Source organism: Prosopis cineraria, unplaced genomic scaffold (assembly GCF_029017545.1).
Source record: "Prosopis cineraria cultivar Desert tree isolate PC_DT_omini unplaced genomic scaffold, ASM2901754v1 PC9, whole genome shotgun sequence".
NCBI classification, from domain to species: domain Eukaryota; kingdom Viridiplantae; phylum Streptophyta; class Magnoliopsida; order Fabales; family Fabaceae; genus Prosopis; species Prosopis cineraria.
In genome coordinates, this window is record NW_026555340.1 from 14,593,432 (window position 1) to 14,609,746 (window position 16,315).

The 16,315-nt window shown below is 32.7% G+C and overlaps 1 non-coding gene across 1 annotated transcript; it reads right to left on the reverse strand.

Annotated features, from left to right (window-relative positions):
- Positions 1-2,755: 2,755 nt before the first annotated feature.
- Positions 2,756-2,860, reverse strand: LOC129321139 (small nucleolar RNA R71). The gene has a single exon (XR_008595928.1). It is a non-coding gene; the product is annotated as a small nucleolar RNA R71 (small nucleolar RNA).
- Between the last annotated feature and the right edge of the window lie 13,455 nt (positions 2,861-16,315).

Below are 16,315 nucleotides of genomic sequence, written 5' to 3' on the forward strand. Positions count from 1 at the left end.
GGCTTGAAAGGAAATATTATCCATGATACCATACTGTCAAGGGTAACATATTTCTCACTTATCTTAATAATTTTTATTTTTAATTTTACCAATTAGTTATAATTTTATAACACTTGTTAATACTATTAGGGACCATTAGATGTTAATCACTACCGAACCATCTGACAAAACTCCAAAGATATATTATCTCGATTCTCTTGGAGGGAAACTAGGAAATCGACAAATATTATTATAGTTAATTAATACATAAGTGCATAAAGTATTTCACATATTTATTTGTTTCTTTAAGTTCCATGCTGACGTATTTTTTCCTATTTTATCAGAGTGATTGTGTTATAATGCACAAATACAAAACAATCAATTCCAAAGTCTTTTATAAATTTTGTTTCAGCTTATACTTGGAATATAATAAAGTAATTGTAATCGTTTATTGAATTGAAATATCATGCATTAATCCTTATTCATTGATTCTTTAATTTATAATGCCCAAGACAAATGAAAAATAACTTGGATTGTGGCTTCTACATTATGAGGTTCATGAAGGACATCATTATCCATAATGAGAGCATAATTCTCAAGATGATATGTCAACAATATTCACTTTTCAATTTTTTTAAAAAAATTAATGTATTAAAATTAATTTATAATTAATCATTTATATATTACAGTACTATGACGATTCTCACGTTAAAGAATTTGGGAATGCAAAAATAAATGAGGTAATTGAAGAATGGTATTGATAAATGATAATTTTATATATTTTTATTCTTTTAATTTAGACTTTTAATTATTTATTTAAGGCTAATTGAGTTTAATTAGATATTATTTGATTTTATTAGCTAATATTCAGTTTTGGAATTTTAACTAACTAAATCTTTGATTTTAAAATATAAATAATATCTTTAATATTTTTGCACAGGTGCTATTTAATTTTATTTTATTTGTGCAGATTTTCTAGATTCAATTTGAAAGATATTGATGAAGAATATTTTGGATAAGAAGAATATGGGCATGCTTGGAGATCAAATCAAGAATCAAATCTTTAAAATTTTATTTGAATTTATTTTGGATTATTTAGTGTAATTTTTAATTAGGGTCCACTTTTCATATATATATATATATATGAATAGATGGGGGACGGAGAGGAAGCACGATCTGGGAAAAAAAAAGGAAAGAAGGGAAACAGAGCAGCGATCGCCATTCGTCTTTCCTTCTTCCAATTTCTTGGGTGATGGCTTCTCAATTTTTCATTTCATGTTGTTTGATTTTTAATTCTATGGAGAGCTAATTTTTTTTTGGTGTGATCAATCACAAACCATGATCCTAAATTTTAATCAGAGTCTTTAATATTCAGGAAAGATTTTATTTTAGCTTTATTCCAATTTTCTCTTCTTCTCTCTACCTCTAAATTTTATGCTTTAATTACTATTACTGATTAGAGTAGCTTTATTGCATAATTTTTGAGTTATAAATTTTATCTGAGGTTTTAATTGCTATAATCGATTGATATAGCATTGTAAGAGTAATTTGGCTTGGCTTGGGTGATTATCCATGCTTTGTTTTTGGTGTGGCTATAAAACAATTGTTAGGTTGTGGGTTAAAGGAGATTTCAATTAATCTATAACTTAACTTCTTGTTTAATTCTTGAATGATAATTTGAGAAATATTATAATGAAACCAGAATAATAAAGTTGAATAAAATTAATTTATTTTGTAGACGAGGAAGGTTAAATTTAGGTGATTGGGTTGTGATTGATTGCGCTGCTTGTTGTCGGTAATTTTCTTAATTGAATTTCCTCTATTTATTTATTTATAATTTAGTTTTTAATTTCATCATAAAAAAACCCCCCCATTATTTACCTTTTCATAATCATAATTTAAATAGTTACTCTATTGACTCTTAGGGAGACGACCTAGGTTGCACTTTACTGCAAAATCTAGTTTTTATTAATTTTGGTGCTGTTCGACAGTAGTGTCAAAATTTTGGCGCCGTTGCCGGGGAGTCAAAGGTGTTAACTTTTTGAGTTTGGTTATTAGTTTTTTTTTTCTTCTTTCTCATTATTTTTATTTTTTTTATTTTTTTTCTCTAGTATTTTTTATTTTTTTCAAGATTTATTATTATTTTTTGTCTTTACTTGTTTTAGGTGTTTTTCATTGTTTTTCCAGTTTATTAGTGCATGACAAGATCTTTACAAGATAAATTAATTGATTTGAACTCTGAGATTGAGAGAACTTGTCGTACTAACCGTAAAAATCAAAAGCACCGTAAAATTAGGGATAGTGTGATCTCTGAAATTTTGTCTGAATTGATTGATAGCATTATTAGTGATTCTAAATCTGACTTAGACTCTACAGTTAAGTTGGAAAATATGGCTGAAAATAATAATGGTAATAGAACAATTAAAGAATTGGCTGCTCCTAATGCACACTATCAAAATTTATGCATTCAATATCCTAATTTAGATGCAAATGCTAGTTTTGAATTGAAATCTGGTTTAGTACATTTGCTACCTAAATTTCATGGTCTTACAGGAGAGGACCCGAATAGGCACTTGAAGGAATTTCATATTGTGTGCTCCACCATGAAGCCTCAAGGAGTTTCAGAAGAGCAAATCAAATTGAGGGCTTTTCCTTTTTCATTGGATGGAGTGGCAAAAGATTGGTTGTATTACTTGCAACCAGGTGCCATTACATCTTGGGATCAAATGACACAGTTATTCTTAGAAAAATTCTTCCCTGCCTCTCGCACAGCTGCAATTAAAAAGGATATTTGTGGGATTCGTCAGATGACTGGGGAGACATTTCATGAATATTGGGAGAGATTTAAGAAATTATGTGCCAGCTGCCCTCACCATCAAATACCTGATCAGCAGCTGGTTCAACATTTTTATGAAGGTCTCTTACCAACAGATAGGTGGTTTGTTGATGCCGCAGCTGGTGGTGCTTTGGTAGAACTTACTCCAACTGATGCCATGAATCTCATTTCTAAGATGGCACAAAATTCTCAACAATTTGGGACACGAGCTAACCAAGCAGTTAAGGGGGTGAATGAGATTCCAACACCACAATATGATCCTAAATTTGAGAACAAGATGGAGGAGCTCTCTAGCATGGTTCGGCACATTGCCTTAACACAACAAAAATTAATGAATTCACCAGCAGTGCCAACTTTTCCACAGGCGTATCCCTCACAGACGTGTGCACAACCTCAATTTTATAATCCTCAGCAAGCTACCACATCTTCTGCCTTAGTTGGGCCTCTATGTGGCATCTGTTTTTTAGCCACACACACTACTGATCAATGCCCACAGTTGGATGATAGAGTTGAGAATTGTGCTGGGATTTTTCCAACTAGATCTATGCAACAGGGCCAAAAATATGATCCTTTCTCTAACACTTATAATCCAGGGTGGAGAGATCACCCTAATTTCAGATATGGAGGAAGCCAACAACAACAATATAATGCTACAGGTCAAAATTCACAGCCTATGCAACCAATGAGGCAATCTACTCCTATTTCAGGGTCTAAAAATGATGGACCAAGTCTAGAAGAGTTAATGAAGCAAATGGCAACTAATAACATTCAATTTCAACAACGCACTGAGACAGTAATCCAAAAATTGGAGAATCAAATTGGGCAGTTGTCCACCTCCGTTAATGAATTGAAGAGTCAAGGTTCTGGAAAGTTGCCTTCTCAAACAGTTGTAAATCCTAATTGTAGTAATGTTAGTGCTATCACTCTTAGAAGTGGAAAGGAGCTTCCAGAGCCCTCCACAACATCTATCAAGAATAAGTCGGCTGCAGCAACACAAGTCACACTTGAGGAGGCTAATGAAGAAAAGGAACCAAGGAAGATCCTTCCATTTCCAAATAGGGAGACTCAAAGCAAGAAGTTAAAGGAAGCTGAATTGGAGAAAGAAGTGCTTGATGTTTTCAAGAAGGTTGAAGTCAATATTCCCCTTTTGGAGGCAGTAAAGCAAATTCCTAAATATGCAAAGTTCTTGAAAGACCTATGCACGAACAAGAGAAGATTCAAAGCTAACGAGAAGGTCAATCTAGGAAGAAGTGTATCAGCTTTATTTCATGAAGGAATGCAGTGCCAACCCCCTATGCCCTTAAAATGCAAAGATCCAGGGAGTTTCACTATACCCTGTACTATAGGAAATTTAGAATTTTCTAACGCTTTGATTGATCTTGGTGCAGCGATAAATGTTATGCCCAAGTCTCTATTTTCTTCTTTGCAGGGTTGTGAGATGAAGCCAGCCGGGATTATTGTCCAATTAGCAGACAGGAGACTTGCCTATCCTAGTGGTATGCTTGAAGACATTCTAGTTAAGGTAAAAGATTTAGTCTTTCCTGCTGATTTTTATATTTTGGATATGGGTAAAAATGATAGTCATGGGCCACCACCACTGATTTTGGGTAGGCCATTTCTTAAGACAGCTAATACTATCATTAATGTTAAAGATAGTACTCTTTCCATGGAATTTGCAGGACGTGTTGTTCAATTTAATCTTTTAGAGGCTATGAAACATCCTATAGAGGATCATTCTGTTATTAATGTGAGCATGCTTGATATGTTAATTGATGATACATATGATGAGCTTTACAATGAGATGGTTTCTAGTTCTCTTGAGATTGTTGATTTAGATAGCAATACACATTGTTCTGACTCTATTATTTATGAAGATTCTTCTGACTGTTCTGGTTCTGATGATATTGTTGAGTTATTCAAATCCATGCATGATATTGGCATTGAAACTTCTAGTGACTCTGATATGATTGCTTCTGACTCTGAAAGAACTATAGACTTTGCTATCAACTCTATGTCATGTAATTCTATTAATAATGATAATTCTAGTATTCTAGAACAAGATACTGCTGCTTCTTTTGATGGAATGCAGGTTTGTGGAGTTGATGAGCTAACTATCGATAAGCTAGTTCCCTCTATTCAGCAGCCACCTATACTTGAATTGAAAGATCTACCAGAACATTTGAAATATGCATTCTTAGATGAAGGTAAGAAATTACCGATTATTATAGCAAAGGATTCTGATCCTTGCCAAGAGGTAAAATTGTTAGAGGTACTGAGAAAGCACAAGAAAGCTATAGGATGGACACTAGCTGACATTCCAGGCATCAGTCCAGATATATGCATGCATAGGATCTTAATGGAAGACGGTGCAAAGCCATGTAGGCAACCTCAAAGGAGGCTTAACCCACTTATCATTGATGTGGTCAAAAAGGAGGTAACAAAACTTCTTTCTGCAGGTATCATTTACCCTATTTCTGATAGCCAGTGGGTGAGTCCAGTACAGGTAGTGCCAAAGAAGAGCGGGATCACAGTTGTAAAGAATGAAAAGAACGAGTTGATTCCTATGAGAGTGCAAAATAGCTGGAGGATGTGCATCGACTACAGGAAGCTAAATGATGCAACCAGGAAGGATCACTTCCCTTTACCTTTTATTGATCAAATGCTAGAGAAATTAGCAGGCAAATCTCACTACTGTTTTCTAGATGGTTTTTCAGGTTATTTTCAGATTTGCATAGCTCCAGAGGACCAAGAGAAGACAACATTCACATGTCCATTTGGCACATTTGCTTATAGGAGGATGCCATTTGGATTATGCAATGCCCCAGCCACATTCCAGAGATGCATGATGAGTATTTTTGCAGATTTGCTAGACTATTGCATAGAGGTTTTTATGGATGATTTTACTGTATATGGAGATTCATTTGATGAGTGTCTAGTAAATTTAGATAAAGTACTTGAGCGATGTATTGAGAAAAATCTTGTATTAAACTTTGAAAAGTGTCATTTCATGGTTAGACAAGGTATTGTATTGGGTCATGTTGTTTCTGAGAGGGGGATAGAAGTTGATAAGGCTAAGGTAGATGTGATTACTTCTTTACCTTATCCTACTAGTGTTAGAGAGGTCCGTTCTTTCCTTGGACATGCAGGATTTTACAGGAGGTTTATACAGGATTTTAGCAAGATAGCCTTACCACTCTCAAGATTGCTGCAGAAAGATGTGGATTTCAAATTTGATAAAGCTTGTGAGCAAGCATTTGATGAGTTAAAGAAGAGATTGACCACTCCACCAATCATTCAACCGCCAAATTGGGATTTACCTTTTGAATTATTATGTGATGCTTCTAATTATGCTCTTGGCGCAGTACTTTCACAAAAAGTTGATAAGAAATCACATGTCATAGCTTATGCTTCCAGAACTTTAGATGCAGCCCAAGCCAATTATACTACCACTGAAAAGGAGCTTTTAGCTATTGTTTTTGCATTAGATAAGTTTAGATCATATCTTTTGAATGCAAAAGTTGTTGTGTTTTCTGATCATGCAGCATTAAAGTATCTCTTAAGGAAGCCAAATGCAAAGCCACGATTAGTCAGATGGATGCTCTTGCTACAGGAGTTTAACTTAGAGATAAAGGATAAGAGTGGAGCTGAGAATTTTGTCGCAGACCATTTGAGTCGCATTGAATCTCCTATGGTTCCTTCTATTCCTATTGATGATAATTTTCCTGATGAATGCTTATATGCTATGCATGATGTTACTCCTTGGTATGCTGACTTAGTTAATTACTTAGCTGCCTCTGCATTGCCTGTGCATTTAAAGAAACATCAATTAGATAAGTTCAAGAGGGAAGCTAGATATTACATATGGGATGATCCATACCTTTGGCGCATATGTAGTGACCAGATTATTAGGAGATGTATTCCTGACATTGAGTTTGAATCCATATTGCATTTTTGTCACACACTTGCTTGTGGAGGACACTTTGGTCCACAACGCACTGCTAGAAAGGTTCTTGATTCTGGATTGTACTGGCCTACTCTATTTCGTGATGCATATACATTTTGTAAACATTGTGCTAGATGTCAGCATACAGGAAATATCTCCCGTAGAAATGAGATGCCTCAACAACCTTTACTTTTCTGTGAAATATTTGATGTATGGGGTATTGATTTCATGGGACCTTTTCCTGTTTCATTTGGATTTGCTTACATTTTACTAGCTGTGGATTATGTTTCTAAGTGGGTGGAAGCTAAAGCCACCAGAACTGATGACTCTATTGCTGTTGTAGATTTTGTTAGATCACATATCTTTTGCAGGTTTGGTATTCCAAAGGCCATTATCAGTGACCAAGGCACCCATTTTCGTAATCGGAGCATGCAGAGTTTATTGGGTAAGTATGGGGTCGTGCATAAGATGGCTACCCCTTATCACCCCCAAACTAATGGGCAAGCTGAAGTCTCGAATCGAGAGATAAAGCAGATTCTTGAAAAAACAGTGCAACCTAATAGGAAAGACTGGAGTAAGAGACTTGATGATGCATTGTGGGCATACAGAACTGCCTACAAGACTCCAATCGGAATGTCTCCTTATCGGCTTGTTTTTGGGAAAGCTTGTCACTTACCTGTGGAGATTGAGCATAAAGCTTATTGGGCAGTAAAGCAGTGCAATATGGATTTAACTAAAGCAGGAGCCCAAAGAAAATATCAATTGCAAGAGCTTGAAGAATTTCGCTTGGAAGCATATGAAAATTCAAGAATCTACAAGGAAAAGACCAAGTTAATACATGATAAGCTGATAGTTAGAAAAGAGTTCAAGGTGGGACAAAAAGTGTTACTCTATAATGCCAGATTGAAACTTATGCCAGGAAAACTTCGTTCTAGATGGGAAGGTCCTTTTATAGTTACTAAAGTGTTTTCTTATGGTGGAGTAGAGATTATGGCAGAATCTACTGGAGCAAAGTTTAAAGTTAACGGGCATCGGTTAAAGCATTTTTATGATGGATTTGAGACACACATTGTGGAGGAGTCTTCCCTCCAAGATAATACTTAATCGATCAGGTTGTATCATTTCTCTTCACTTTTAATTTACATTTTCCTATACATCTTTCGAACTATGTTCTACATTGAGGACATTGTAGATTTTAAGTGTGGGGGGAGGTTTTTTGCTGTTTCTAATTTTTTTTCTTGTTTTCATTTTTTTTATTTTTGTGTTCTTGTTTTCAAAATAAAAAAATAAAAAAAAAATAATTTGTGCGAAGTTGCAAATTTAAGACAATTTTAGTTTGAATGCATTTGAGCATGATAAGTAATTGATCTTATGTTTAGAATTTAAGTTAAGTGGCATGAGTTTGGTTTCAATGAATTAATGTGATAGCCTTTAGCTTGTAAAGATTTGAGCCTAATATTATTCTCTTTTTGTGTGTATTCTGCTATCACTACTCTCACTCTAGAACTTGTCTTGATTCTTAGTTGAGACTATAATTGCATATGCTTTGCATGAAGATGATTTAGGCATTCTTTTAGCCTACTTAGCCAAATAGCCATCCCATGTAATTTATCCCTTGTTAGCCCCTTTGAGCCTAAACCTTTTCTTTAAAATTTTAGCCAATTGAAAACATAACCTATAAAAATATTTTCCTTTCATTCTTCTCACCCCACTTTAGGTGATGAAAAGTGTATTATAATATTTGTTGGAATGAAAGAATATGCTTGAAGAGAGATTTGGGTTATTTTGAAAAAAAAAAACGAGAGAAAAAAAAAAGCAAAGAAAGAAAGGAAGAAAAGAAAAGAAAAGAAAAGAAAGAGCATAAAAGTCATAACACAACAAAAAAAAAAAAGGTGCATGAAGCAAAGGAAAGGAAAACAAAATAAAGAGAGAAAAATAAACCCAAATCAATTTATTTTGTTTCTTTCATTCTATATATTTCGTTTCAAATATACTTTTCATTATCCTAAAGTTTATTAACCTTCATTTTCCTATATCATACCTTTACCTAAGCCCCATTACAACCTAAACTAAAGTCCTATTGATTCTTACATTGCATATGACATAAATAGTGGAGACCTAGATGATAAACAAGCCTATGGTAGTGAGGTTTTAATAGGGGAACTTGAGTGAAACACTTACCTATATACATTTGAGAGTTGAGAGTTAAACACTTGACCTTTGTGAGGGGCTATTGCTTAATTTATTCTTACCAAATGAAATTGCCATGATACTTGTTATTCTCAATATAAGAGATATTGATTAAAGTGTTAAAATGTTGAAGAGCTATAATTATTTCTTATTCTTTGTTGCTTCCACAGTTCTTTTCTTGAAATTTGAGATTTAAGTTTTGCCCAGGAGTGCAAAAGTCTAAGTGTGGGGGAATTGATAAATGATAATTTTATATATTTTTATTCTTTTAATTTAGACTTTTAATTATTTATTTAAGGCTAATTGAGTTTAATTAGATATTATTTGATTTTATTAGCTAATATTCAGTTTTGGAATTTTAACTAACTAAATCTTTGATTTTAAAATATAAATAATATCTTTAATATTTTTGCACAGGTGCTATTTAATTTTATTTTATTTGTGCAGATTTTCTAGATTCAATTTGAAAGATATTGATGAAGAATATTTTGGATAAGAAGAATATGGGCATGCTTGGAGATCAAATCAAGAATCAAATCTTTAAAATTTTATTTGAATTTATTTTGGATTATTTAGTGTAATTTTTAATTAGGGTCCACTTTTCATATATATATATATATATATGAATAGATGGGGGACGGAGAGGAAGCACGATCTGGGAAAAAAAAAAGGAAAGAAGGGAAACAGAGCAGCGATCGCCATTCGTCTTTCCTTCTTCCAATTTCTTGGGTGATGGCTTCTCAATTTTTCATTTCATGTTGTTTGATTTTTAATTCTATGGAGAGCTAATTTTTTTTTGGTGTGATCAATCACAAACCATGATCCTAAATTTTAATCAGAGTCTTTAATATTCAGGAAAGATTTTATTTTAGCTTTATTCCAATTTTCTCTTCTTCTCTCTACCTCTAAATTTTATGCTTTAATTACTATTACTGATTAGAGTAGCTTTATTGCATAATTTTTGAGTTATAAATTTTATCTGAGGTTTTAATTGCTATAATCGATTGATATAGCATTGTAAGAGTAATTTGGCTTGGCTTGGGTGATTATCCATGCTTTGTTTTTGGTGTGGCTATAAAACAATTGTTAGGTTGTGGGTTAAAGGAGATTTCAATTAATCTATAACTTAACTTCTTGTTTAATTCTTGAATGATAATTTGAGAAATATTATAATGAAACCAGAATAATAAAGTTGAATAAAATTAATTTATTTTGTAGACGAGGAAGGTTAAATTTAGGTGATTGGGTTGTGATTGATTGCGCTGCTTGTTGTCGGTAATTTTCTTAATTGAATTTCCTCTATTTATTTATTTATAATTTAGTTTTTAATTTCATCATAAAAAAAACCCCCCCATTATTTACCTTTTCATAATCATAATTTAAATAGTTACTCTATTGACTCTTAGGGAGACGACCTAGGTTGCACTTTACTGCAAAATCTAGTTTTTATTAATTTTGGTGCTGTTCGACAGTAGTGTCAGGTATCTATATATTTTTTAAATGTGGACCTCTCACAAAGAAGATCAATAAAACTACCTAAAAGTAGTTAAGATGTTTATAGTTTTAATTGTAACATCCTTAATTTTAAATCTAGATTAATTAAGCTTAAATAGATTAGTAAAGTGAATCTTTGAGGTGTGTGGCTAGAAAGGCCTAATGGGTGTGTTTGATCTTGATTTCAGTACCAAACGTGGGTCTAAAGGAGAATCGGGTCACCCAGGGATAGAAGAGGAAGAATTTCTGAAGGGAGTGATTCTGTCCCACACGCCATGGCGTGGGGTTAGTCCGTCACAGCGTACAACACGCCTGGAAGAAGCTCTCTGTGCCATGCGCCACGAAGCATTGTGTGTCCACCGTGGCGCATGGCTAAAATTTTGTAGTATTAAGTCACAAATTTAAAGTGAAAAAAGAAGGGGAAACAAGAGAACGAGAGAGTGGCGAAAAAGCTGAGTTAGGGCTTGAAGAAATTGACTATTGAGAGTAATTTAGAGCTTATAAACACCTAAGGTAAACTTCCTTACTTAAATCTTCCTCTCTTTTTCCATTTTCTTGATGGTAGATGTTAGGGTTTGATTCCTAATGGTGATTTTCGATCCCTAAAAATTATGGGCCCGAACCCATTGACTTAAATAAAGTTAATGGAGGTAGATTGAGCTAGGTAAACTTGATATTTATAGTTTTATGATGATTGATGGTTAGAGGACTTTAAGTGTCTGAAATTTTTATAAATTTGATGGTTGGAAATACTGTGGCTTCATTAATGCCCATTTAAGAGCTCAATGTCATAAATAAGAGTTATAGGAAGCTAAGAAATCTTATAGGTACTTCTACATGAGTTTAGAATAAATCTTGAGAATTAAGAAATGATGAAATGCTAGTGAAAAATAGCTTAAAATATAGATTAATATTTTGCATGGTAAATGCTTGTAGTGTAATTACTATTGGTACAATTCAAGCTTCTTAGAAGCTTCGGGAGCGAATAGTTGAGGGGTGAAACCTTTAACCTCTCAAAGGTTTGAGGTAACCGGAGGAATTCGATCTTATGCTTGTGTGTGACCATTAGTTTATTGATTTATGAGTTATCATTAGAATGTATAAAATAAAAGAAATGCAAATGTGGCTTAATTCATGAAGAAATCCACTAGATCAAATTTGTGAGTTTTATGCCTTATGATGCAAAATTTCTCTTGAGAATAATAGTAGTAGACTTTCATATTAATGATCATTGGAGTGCAATGATTTCTATAAATTGAGAAGAAAAATGAATCTTTGTTTAGAAGGAGTTCAATGATGTTTGAAAATAGGGAAATTCAATGATTTTAAAGTGAGGCACAATGAAAATAGGGAAATTCAATGATTTTATAAGTGTGAGGTACAATGATTGTGAATTGGGAGTTAAACGATTAGTTTGGTTTTAAAGTTTCATGAAATGTGTAATGATGAAGTTCAATGAAAGGTGATAAGGTAAAGTTCTATGAATTGTATATGTGTAAATTATTGCATGAATGTCCATTGCATGATCTAGAGAGGCAGGAGTTCGCCTAGAAAGCGGAGCAGATGATAAATCCATGTAGTAAGGCCCCATCCATGTAATGGATTGCCTAAATTGATTTTATCTATATCACCCACTTGTTTAATGAGGGACCATCCTACTGGTTCAACGAGGGACTTGAACCTAGTTAGCTATCCACCAGTTCAATGAGGAAGCTAGTCTAGGGTGTATGACACCCTATGGTGAGAGAAATGGAAAAAACTGTGATCCATAAGTGAGATGGGTACACCTTGGCTGGGAAATCCCCTCACGAGTGTTTAGGCTAGGGAAGTCAAGAAACATAGACTATCTCATTGAGTTATAACCCACGATTTTGTGTCAGAGGAATAAGGAGAATATAAGGGAGGTATGATCATGCATATAGTGAGAAAATGCACTTGTTGTCTATATTGAGTTCATAATGTGGATATATTGAGTTGAGTAATAATTTTTGCCATTAGGCTTGTGTAACATCCTGATTTTTTATATAATAAAGAAATTGTGGAATTTAGGTTTTGAGGAAAAAAATGATAATAATAGGAATTTATATTATTTGAGATTATTTAGAAATAATATTATGGTTAGGTATTTAATTATGAATTTAAAAATTTAAATTTAAAACTACATAAGCAATATTTAGTTAAGATATAATACATAAATAATTTTTTTATGTGTGTGTTAAAAAAAAAGAGAAGGTAGAAGGAACAAAAAAAAAGGGGTGGAAGGTTGTTGTTTCTAAGTCCCACATTGGTTAGATGAGGGAAGAGAAGAGGTGCCTTCATGTATAAAAAGGAGGGGGTGTGTGCATTAGGAAGCATGAGAGGCTAAGATGCAATTTAGAGGAAATTGCAACTTATGGCCCAAAGGTTTGAATAATTAAATTCAGACTTATAGTTTTTTTCTAATATAATTTTGGGACTCACAATCTCATTTTTATATTATTTTTCTCTCTTCCTCTCACGTTGCTCGACGTTTTCTCGCAAGGGAGGATTATTTTCTTTTTCTTCAGGTATGTTCTAACTTTCCTGTTTAGATTAGCATTTAAAAATTTATTTAATTACAAAATTAATTTTATAGTTATTTTCTAAATAATATTAGCTTTCTAGTGATATGATTATTTTGTAGGATAGAGTAAATATTTTGATTAGGATTTTTCTATAGAATAGTTAATCTGATGATATGATGGATTAAAAATATAGGTTAAAACTCTTAGGAATATAATAAATATTATAGAATATTTTCTTGAGGTTGAAACTCATGTTTAAGAATTTTTGAGTTAAAATCTAGATCTATATAGTTGAATTTATGTGGAATCTGAGATGTAAGGATAAACCTATGATTATTAAATATTTATTTAAGTATGAATAGGTATTTTTGAGGTTATAGAAAGGTGATTTGAGGCTTCAGGATAATTCTAAAATTTTTAATTTATTTTTGGATGAATTTTTAGAATATAGAAGGATAAAATTGTGATACTAGAAGTGATTTGAGGATAAAAAAATAGTTTATTAGGGTACGAGAATTTTAGAAAAGAATTTGGGAAGTTAAATGAGGCATAAATCTTAAATTACTGTTAATATGGATTATAGATCTAAGACTTTTTAACTCTTTAAATTAGAGTTATTTATTTTAATGTAAAATTAATATATAGTATTGTGAAATAATTATGTAGATTATATTGACAAAGATAGTGGTGAAAAAGGAGTTGTGAAGGAGAACTTGTTATTCAAGACACAAGGTAACCATTATTAATGTGTTGTGATGGGTGTGTTTGTGAATGGTTATGTGTTGTTTTATTGTTTGGAAAAATTATGAATTTATTGAAAATAAATACTGTATATACTTGTTTGAAATTATTGCCAAGTGGGTTAAAAATTTATTTTTGTTTATCATAATGAGATATTATTGTTCGGATATATTCCTGTTTGGATATTTGAATGATGCATGACTTGTCAGGGTATTTTAATGTATGGTGTTAATGGGAATTTCTGTTCGGTTAATTATTACCACGTGGTAAGCCCTCATTGGACCCAATGAGTGGCGTGTCGCTTGGTCCAACTCACCTTTGGCCGGGTGATTTGGCGTCCGAGCATGGCGAAAGGAGGATATAAGGTGCAGTCATGCAAATTAAATACTTGTTCGGTTTGTTTGAAAATATTGTTCGGTTAAATGTTTTGTGTGCCCGCTTAGCAATCGCATGATTAGTTACAACCGCGTGCATTATTACATATTAATTTTTGATTACTGGAACTTTTAAGTCTCATTCCCCGTGGTTAATATTTTTACAGGAGCGAGTCCGGCTGAGAAAGCACCAGAGGTGTAATTATGGTGTATGAGACACTATCTTTTACGTTACCTCTTATTTTGGATTATACAATGTATCTTGTGCCAACTTAGGACATATCTTCTTTGTGGAGCATGTAAACTCTAATCCTTTTTATTAAATGCATTTATATGTTCAAGAGGATTATGTCTGTCCCTTTTAATTTATGACCTGATTTGAATAATATGCTATGAGGATCATGTCTGTCCCTCATGGTTCTAATTGCTTTTTGAGATATTTTAAGACCTGTGGTATATTGTCTTGGATGTATCATGGTAGAAATTTTTCTACTATGATAAGGGTATGATAAGGGTTCAATGAAAAAAATGATTTGTTGAATTAATAATTTGCGAAAAATTAGTTTGTAAATTTAAGAGTGTTACAGCTTGTCAATAAATTGTGTGAGCAATTTTATTTATATGAAAGATGCTAAAAGCATTGTTTTTCCAAGTGAATGCCATTGTGTAAGTTAAGTTGTGAATTCTTATTTCAAATGTTTCTCATGGGCTAAAGTAATAATATTTACTATCATTTGCATTTAAACTAATTGTTATGCATTAATATGGGCTAGTCGGACCTTGGTTACTGAGTAGTTGTACTCACCTTATTATTTTTAATATTTCAAGGAATAGCTCAAGAAATGGAGACAGAGAAAAACAACTCGAAGCTTAGGATCACGATCCATTTGTAATAGGCCTCTTTATTTTAGGTATTTATGTGTATGGAAATTTTGATTGCCAACTAGGATTTCCCTTTTTGTTACTTACTTGCATTAAGTGAAATGTAAATTGTAATGGTATTTTGGGCCCTAGGGAGGGACTTGATTATTATGTGTTATGATGGTAGGGCCAAAATATTATTGCAAGTAAGGGTAGTGAATATTAAGTAATGATTTGGGAAATTTTGATGAAAATTATGGTAAACTCTCCCTTCCTATGATTTTGAGCTAAGGGGTTGAGTAGTGAAAATTTGATCTGAAAATATTTCTTATGTTATGGTGCATTGCATGAGTTAGTTTTGATGAATTGTTTGTGGTCATATTATTGCTGGTGACCTTTGGTGCTTGATTTTGGTTAGGACACTTGAAATTTGTAAAATTTGTCGTAATAGTGTGAGTTTTAAAAAGGATGTCCAATTTTTTTTTTTAAAAAAAAAGAATTTAAGCTTGAGACCAATGCCATTAGTTCGAGTCCGGAAAGAGCTTTTTGTAGACTCCTAGTCCATGTCATTCGGACATCAGATGGAGATTTGGGGCGCGTCGGAAGTTGGCCTTAAAGGTGCCAAATTGTCAACAAAATTCACTGTCAAAATTCTTGCATTTGTGCTGTGGCGCATGGCATCATGATCTGCAACGTGTGTCATAGAGGCGAACACACCACGGTGCACATTCAATGAGCTACAGCGCACACCTTAAAATTCTTCAGAATTTTTCTTTTTCAGATTTTTGCACCAATGCACTCACTTATGTAATAATCCCTTGCTTTCGTGTATTTGTGAACTTTGTTTGGCCTCTTGGAAGACTTGATTTGACTTTAGATTTATAATCTTGGGGTCCCCATTTTGTTAATTAATGAGAATTCTATATTTATGATTACTATTGTCTCATTTTCCTAATTACTTGGGATTTAGGTTTTAATTGTTGGATAAAAGAAGAAATATATTACATTACTAGCTAGTTTACTTTAGAAAGTAGTTTACTTTATAAAATTACATTTGTTTACTTGATAGATTAGTATAAACATTCCATCAATTAAGTTTGCAATTTAATACAATAAATTCTATTGATATTCAAATATGTAAATGTTGAAATGATCATCTATTGCTATTTTGGTTTCTTTTTACAGGGGATCGATATAAATAGCAACCACCTTATTTAAACAAGTATATAATAAATGATGGTTGTTTAAATAACCATCATTTATTTTGACTTTAGATGATAAGTAAATGATTTACGCGTGTAATTTACTATACTTTATATGACGATTAAATCATTTACCCATCATTTAAAGTTAA